Source organism: Rhipicephalus microplus, unplaced genomic scaffold, assembly GCF_043290135.1.
Source record: "Rhipicephalus microplus isolate Deutch F79 unplaced genomic scaffold, USDA_Rmic scaffold_191, whole genome shotgun sequence".
Classification (NCBI taxonomy): Eukaryota; Metazoa; Arthropoda; class Arachnida; order Ixodida; family Ixodidae; genus Rhipicephalus; species Rhipicephalus microplus.
The window spans coordinates 257,501-265,000 of NW_027464762.1; the positions used below are offsets into that span (position 1 = coordinate 257,501).

Sequence of the window (7,500 nt, forward strand, 5' to 3'; positions counted from 1 at the left end):
GATGTTTTCCGTGTCAAGAAGTATACCATGGTGCGAATCCATGTAAATTCGTGCAGTGATTGCCCCTCCCAACGACGAAATTAAGCCACGGAGGGGAGTTATTTAGTTGGGTTTGTTGTGAGAGAATTTCCTTATTTTTATTTTTTTTTCTTTTTTTTTCTCATGACTCATATTTTCATTTTTCCAGTCCCAATGAGCACTGATGCATGGTTATGCTTGTACAATTTTTTCGTTTATTTTCTGAACTATTTCCTCTATCACTTCAACGCTTTCTTTGTCCCCAATCATCTCCAGTTTGGAGTTAGATGGTTTGGTGTATTTTTGTTTCAATTTTTTAATTTCCTTGGCTGTTAATTTGCATAAGTCTAAGTAGTGGTCGAATGATGGTGCTTCAACTCCGCACACACATTGCTCATGGTCTGTTATGGCAAATCGCTTGAAATAAAAGGGGAATCGGCCATGTCCTGTAACTGCCTGTACTAACCAGTAATTCGGTGGGAAAGATGTTGGGATGAGTTGTGTGTTCTTTATCCATTGATAAGTGTATGAATCTTTGCCTTGCAGATTCCAGTATTTATTCCATTCATGCCTGCCTTGTTTTCGAAGTTCATTTTTGATGAATGATATTGACATTGGAACTGAGTATTCTTCGCCCTCTTTGGTCGCCTCCTTAGCCAATTGGTCGGCAAGCTCGTTACCTGTAGTTCCCATGTGAGCCGGCGTATATACAAGTCTTACTTTAATATTTTCTAATTGGTTTAGTTGTTGTCTAATTTTATGAACGAATGGGTTCGTGTTATTTGGGTTTTTGAGAGCTTCTAGTGTTGATAAACTGTCTGTTACTATCTGGTATGTATGAATTTGGCTCATTGTGCCCATTTCTTTTATGGCTTCATAGATAGCTACAGTCTCAGCTTCGAAATTGTTTGAGTGCTCTGGAAGTTTCATTTGTTTGTATTTTATTGTTCTGCCCAACTTGTCTATGATGACGAAGGCTGCGCCAATTTTGTTTTCCATAGCCGATCCGTCGGTATAGAAGCTGTAGTCGGTTGCCTCGATTGACTTTGAGTAGTCATATTTTTTCTTTTTTGCTGGGTGTGTTTGGAATGGCCGAATCTTGGTGGCGATATCTTCTTTCCCGAAAGCCTGACCATTAAACACGAATGTTCCGTCTCCATGAATGATGTTAAAAATTGTGTTTTCTCTTTCTATTGTTATGTGTACCGGGGGAATGTTGCAGACAATATTTAGAGCTGCGTTCGATACTGTATGAAAAGATTTAGCAATTTTTGACAAGGGGATTCTCTGAATTGCCTTCAGTCTATTTATCTTCTCTGTGTTATTTTTGTTCCGTGCGGATATTGCCGGGTACCATATTGGAGAGCCATATACTATCATGCGTTCGATTCCCCGTAAGTAGATTTGTCGGAGGTGTTTTGGTGTCATGCCCCAGTTCATTCCTGTAAAATGTGCCAGACCAGACGTGATCCTTTGGATTCTTTGCTTCACCATTTTTAAATGTGGTATAAACGAAAGTTTGCTGTCGAATATCACCCCCAAAATTTTCGTTTGTTGGACTCTCTTAATTGAAATGCCATTAATTTTAATGACTGGAGATCTATTCTTGTACGCGGCCCCTAGGTTGATGAATTCACATTTCTCCAGGCTGAAGTTCAGCTCATTCCGGGTGCTCCATTCGTGTATGATCGTCAGTGCCTTCGCCGCCTCCGCTTCTAGTTTGGCTCTACTTTTACCCCTAACCACTAGTGTTAAATCATCCGCGAATGCTTGTATTGTGGTAGTTTCTGGCATTACTGCCACTAACAATTCGGAAACAATTACATTCCATAGAAACGGACTTAAGGGGGAGCCTTGTGGTGCTCCTTTGTTTAGCTTTAGCTGTATTTTGTTTTTCCCCAGTTCATAACTGATTGATCTATCTTCTAGCATGTGCAATACCAATTGACTCAGATCCTTGGGTATTTCTAAATCCCTAAATCTTTTTTTTACTCTATCGACAATTATATTTCCAAATGCGTTGGTTATGTCTAATGAAATTACTATGATGTTGTCTTTGTTTTCAAGGGAATGTACTATGTCCCGTTTTAGTTTATACAGTGCGGTGATGGCCGATTTGCCATTTGTAAATCCAAATTGATTGTCCGGGAAGAGATTATTTGTTTCAAAGTAATAATAGAGACGATGATATAGCAGCTTTTCGAAGATTTTCCCGAGTATAGAATTTATGGCAATGGGTCTAAATTTGTGTGCTGCCTGCGGGCTGTGTTCTCTGCTTTTGGGGATTAGAATGACTTTTGATGTTTTCCAGGCAGAAGGGAAATGTCCGAATTGGAGTGCTGCATTGAATATCTTAATAAAGAATTGCTTGTGCGCGTGGTAGAGTGATTGCATAAATCCGGTATTTATCTGGTCGGGTCCTGGGCTGATCTTCCTTCTAATATTATTTATAACGTGGTCGACTTCCAGTTCGGTTAGTTCAATAATCTCCCTTGCGTCGTCTTCTGTTTCCTTATGGATGCTGTCGTTTTGCATTGTTTCCGAGGTGGTAGCTTCAGTTCCGTAGAGGTTTTGCAATATATATCGAACGGTTTCCTCTTTGGTCTTTGTTTCTTCTCCATTTTCTTTTATGAGACTCTGGAAGACTACCTCTCTTTTTATTTTATCAGCCGCTATTTTGTATGGAAGGGAGAAGGGGTTCTTGTCCTGCTTACTGCAATAATCCTTCCAGGATTTATTCTTGGCGTCCTGTATTTCTTTCTGATATTGTTTGAGTCCTTCGAGGTAAAGTGATTTAAAGTGACTCCTCAGGTCATCGGTGCATCTTTGGTATCGCCTTCGCATCGCTCGTACTTTTTTCCTTTGAATTTCTAACTCTGGCTTCCACCACGGCTTTTGTTTTTGATCTACTTTCTTCACGTTCTTTGCAAATTTCTTTTTTAAGTCTTCTATTTTTTTGTAAAACTGGGTCACTATAATTTCTAGTTGGTTCTTGTTTTCTATTTTTCTTTGTGCCGTATCCTTGATCCATAAGTCTCGACATAATGCGTCCAATACCTTCTTTTCGCCCATTTTGGTAAGACGTTTCTCTTTTGTGCTGGTGATCTCAAAAAATTCCACTTTGATGTACCGGTGATCGCTGCCGCTTTCCTCGTCCATCACCTCCCAAGTTCTTAATTGTCTGAGCAATGGCGTGGAACAAATTGTGAGATCTATCCAGCTCCTTCCGTTTTTTGTTTGAAAAGTTGGCTGGGACTGGGGATCATTGAGCACATTGAGAGTAGATAGGGACAGAATGTGAGAAGGGCCTTGGGGGGGGCCCACCTGCACCACTAATGTATCGCAGGTATGGAAGGGGATGGGGTAGAGATAGGATGAGGATAAGGGGAAGAGTGGAAGAGTTAGATGGGTGGGAAAGGAGGAAAGAATGAAAGTGTGGTAGGGTAGAGAGAAGAGAAGGGAAGGGAAGGGAGGGAAGGAATGTTTGATATTTTGATAGATATAGAGTTAGGAAGTGAGAAAGTGAGTGAAGGTGAGTGAGAGAGATGAGAAGACTACCACCAGGAAACCACGAGTCAGAGGAACGGGCCAGCTAGTCAACGGGCATTTATTGATTATTTTCAAGAAAAATTGATAAGCTATGATAATTTAGTTGGCTTAGAGTCAAGGATTTAATTTAAATTTAATTTAATTGTAATGATGTCTGTTGTCTTCACACTTCTCCTTGTCTTGAGGAGGTTGTTTCTTCGTCCTTGTCCAGTGATCTTCTAGGCCTCGAGGCCTCCGAGTCCGCTGGTGCGTTGATTCTTGAAGTCTTCTTCTTTTTTTTTTTTTTTTTTTTTTTTTTTTTTTTTTTCCTTATTTCTTTGGTGGCATGAGATAAACCGTGTCTTAGTTGCCGTTTCTTTAGATTGTATTGTCTTAATAAATGGTTGATTTATTTAAAGGGAATGTTATCTTGGAGTTTTGTGATTGTTTTGAACCTCTTGATTTTCCAATACTGTGTTAAAGCTGTTAGTTCTCGCTTCTGTGTTGTGTCTGTATATGTGTAGTTTTCAGTGCCCATGGGAAATGAAAGCCGAGGTATCCTCTCCAATATCGGTCTTTTGAGCCATTTCCCATAACAAGCACTAGTTGTTGTCTTTTGTAGTTTTACAAGTTCTTTCGTCTGTCTTCAATTTTCAGCACTGTAGGATGGCCTCGTTAATCTTTTCCACCATTGTTTCAAGTATTTTCATTGTTTCTTTTTGTTTGATTATTTCTGGCTTTCTATTTTGCAGGTTTTGTCCTAAAATTCTTTTTAGTTCCTTTCTTTCGTTTGTTACAATGGGACATTGCTGTAAGTAGTGGTCAAAACTTTCTATTATGTTTGAACAATAACATGTCGCTTGTTGCAGTATTCCGAATCGTGTAAAGTAGAATGGAAATCTTCCATGTCCTGTTATTGCCTGTGATGTGTAGTAATTAGTTGGAAAATGTGGCGGAATGAAATTTGTATTTCTTATCCATGTAAATGTGTAGCTATGCTTGCCTTCTTTCTTCCATAATTCATTCCACTCGTCGTTTAACTTTTTCTTTAATTCTTTTGCTATAACTGTTTTCGTTATGGGAACAAATATTTCCTCTCCGTCTTTGCTCGCTTCTTTTGCGCATTCGTCGGCTAATGTGTTCCCTATATTCCCACTGTGTGCTTTTACGTAGGTCAGTTTAATATCTTTACTTTGTGTTTGGCTTAAGGTTTTCCTGATGTTACAAATAATTGGATTTAGGTTATCTGGATTTTTTATTGCCAGAAGTGCAGATTGGCTGTCTGTAAAAAGCTGGTATTTAACGAAAGCTTGTAGAGGCCAGATATGTTCTATTGCTTTCTGGATTGCAATGATCTCAGCCTCGTAATTACTACTGTGTTCTGGAAGTTTATATTTTTTCACTGTTTGGATTTGGTTATCTTTGTTTAGTATTATAAATGCCGCTCCTGTTTCTTTTTCTTTCTTTGATCCGTCTGTGTATATTTTGAAGTCTGCTTCTTCCTCTGTTGTTCCAAAGGGTATGCTAACTTTATTTGCTGGATGATCTTGCCATTGGTCGTGTTTCTTCATTATTTCGTTTTCGGTGTATACTTTCTGTTGCCATGTGAAGTTCTTTCCTTTCTTAAGTATGTAGTGTAATTCGTTTTCTTTTTCGATTGTCAAATGGAGAGGTGGAATGTTTGCTAATATGTTGAGTGAAAGATTTGATGTTGTTTTGAATGATTTAGTTATTAATAATAAAGGTAATCTTTGGATTGATTTCAGTTTTTTAATAAAAATGGTTTTTCGGCTATACCATGCTGGGGAGGCGTATGTAACCATTCGTTCTATACCCCTTTTATATATTAACTGTAGTGTGTTTCTATTTGTATGTTTGTCGTCTTTTATTGTACGACTTAAATTATACGTGACTTCGTCTACTTTTCTTTTTAAGTATTTTAGATGTGGGAGGAATGTTAGTTTTGTGTCCAAGACCACCCCTAGAATTTTCATTTCGTTAACCATTTTGATTTTATCCTGTCCGATTTTTATTTGGGGTTGATGGCTAATGTACTGCTTTCCGATTATCATATATTCCGATTTTTCCTTATTCAGGGTTATTCCTTTTTGATGTGCCCACTGATTTATTAGTGTTAGTGCCTTCGTAGCTTTTTCCTCCACCTCTTTTCTTGAGCGGAACTTTATGTGTAACACCACGTCGTCCGCAAAGGCTTGGATGTGTACTCCTTCTTGAAGCTGAGTTTCTAATAGGTCGCCTATTGTTATATTCCAACAGAGTGGGCTTAAAGGTGACCCCTGTGGGGAACCTGAAGTTAGTGTTTTCTTAATTTTTACTCCATCTGTTTCATAGATTATTTTCCTGTTCCGTAGAATATTGTCCGCCAGTTTTATTAGGTTGTTGGGACACTTATATTCTTCTAATTTCTGAATAACTACTTCGGGTTTTATAGAATTGAATGCGTTTTTAATATCTAGTGCTATTAGCATGCTGTTTAGCTTATCAATTTTCGCTTGGTTTATTCGTTTGATTATTTCTTCCAATGCCGTGGTTGTTGATGTCCCATGGGTAAATCCAAATTGTTTTTTGTTAAAATGGTGATTTTTAAACAAGAAATAATAGATTCTATCTTTTATGAGCTTTTCTAATATTTTTCCCAAAATCGAGTTAATAGCTATTGGGCGATATTTGTTTTCCTCGGATTTGTCCTCTCCGTTCCCTTTTGGAATCAATATAATTTTAGATTCTTTCCATCTTTGAGGAAAATGTCCGTGCTTTAAGCATGCATTAAAAAGATTGACAAAGAAAGTCTTATGCCTTTCATACATCACTTGTATGAGGTTAGTTTTTAGGTTGTCTGGTCCGGGGGTTACATCTTTCCTCAGATTTTTTACTATCTGCGTTACTTCAATCTCTGTAAATGGGAGGTCATCACTGGGTAAATTTCTTTCTCTCATTTCTGCTCCCGATGTCCAATTTCCTCCCTGTTTGTTATTGTTTATTGTGTCGTTGCTTGATTGTATTTGACTGTGTCCTGGCTCGTCATTTTCCATGCAGTTAGGGTATAAATTTCCTAGAATGTGTTCTATTGTTTCCTGAAGAGTCTTTGTGACTTCTCCATTTTCTTTTGTGATGCTTCTAAACATAACCTTGGTTTTCATCTTATTTCGTGCAATTTTATACGGTAGGATGAATGGATTTTTCGTAGCCTTAGTACATAGAGTTTTCCAACTGTTGTTTTTAGCCTGTTCTATCATGTTGTTATACGTGTCATGTTCTTTATAGTATTCCTTTTTGTATTGTTCTCTGATATCCCCTTTCGCCTTTTGATACCTCCTTCGTAGTGCTCTGACTCTCTTCCTTTCAATTTCTAGGTCTCTTGACCACCAAGTATTCGGTTTTTGTTTAGAAGGTTTTTTCTTTTTACTGAATTCCTTCTTAAGTTTCTCGATTTTCTCGTGTAGCGTATTCGCTATTTCTTCAATACTTTCCTTCGTGTTTATTTTCCCCTGGACTTCCTCAAACCAGGGATCAATTTGCAACTTTTCCATGACTTTTGTTTGCCCTTTTAACGTTAGGCCATATTCCTCTGGAAGTTCTTCATTTTTAATAACAACTTTAATGTATCTGTGATCGCTATGATTATAGGTTTTAAGTACTTCCCAGCTTTTAATATCCTGGTTTAGGTTTGCGTCACATATGGTGAGGTCAATCCAACCCCTCGCCCTACTTGTTTTAAATGTCGGAGGTGATTCTTTGGCATTTAATAATGTCAGGTTGTGTAATACTGTGAATTCTAATACTTTTTCACCTTTCTCATCCGTCTCCGTGCTTCCCCAAATTTGATGTTTTGAGTTGAAGTCACCCATTATTATCGTGTTAATGTCTATAAATTTCTGTAAAATGTTTCCTATTGCTGACATTGCCAGCTCGACGTTTTCATTCGGAGGACAG

General features: G+C 38.0%; 1 pseudogene; it reads right to left on the bottom strand.

Annotated features, from left to right (window-relative positions):
* Nucleotides 1-7,381: 7,381 nt before the first annotated feature.
* LOC142791883 (large subunit ribosomal RNA) overlaps nucleotides 7,382-7,500 on the bottom strand; it is a 3,133-nt pseudogene continuing 3,014 nt past the window's right edge.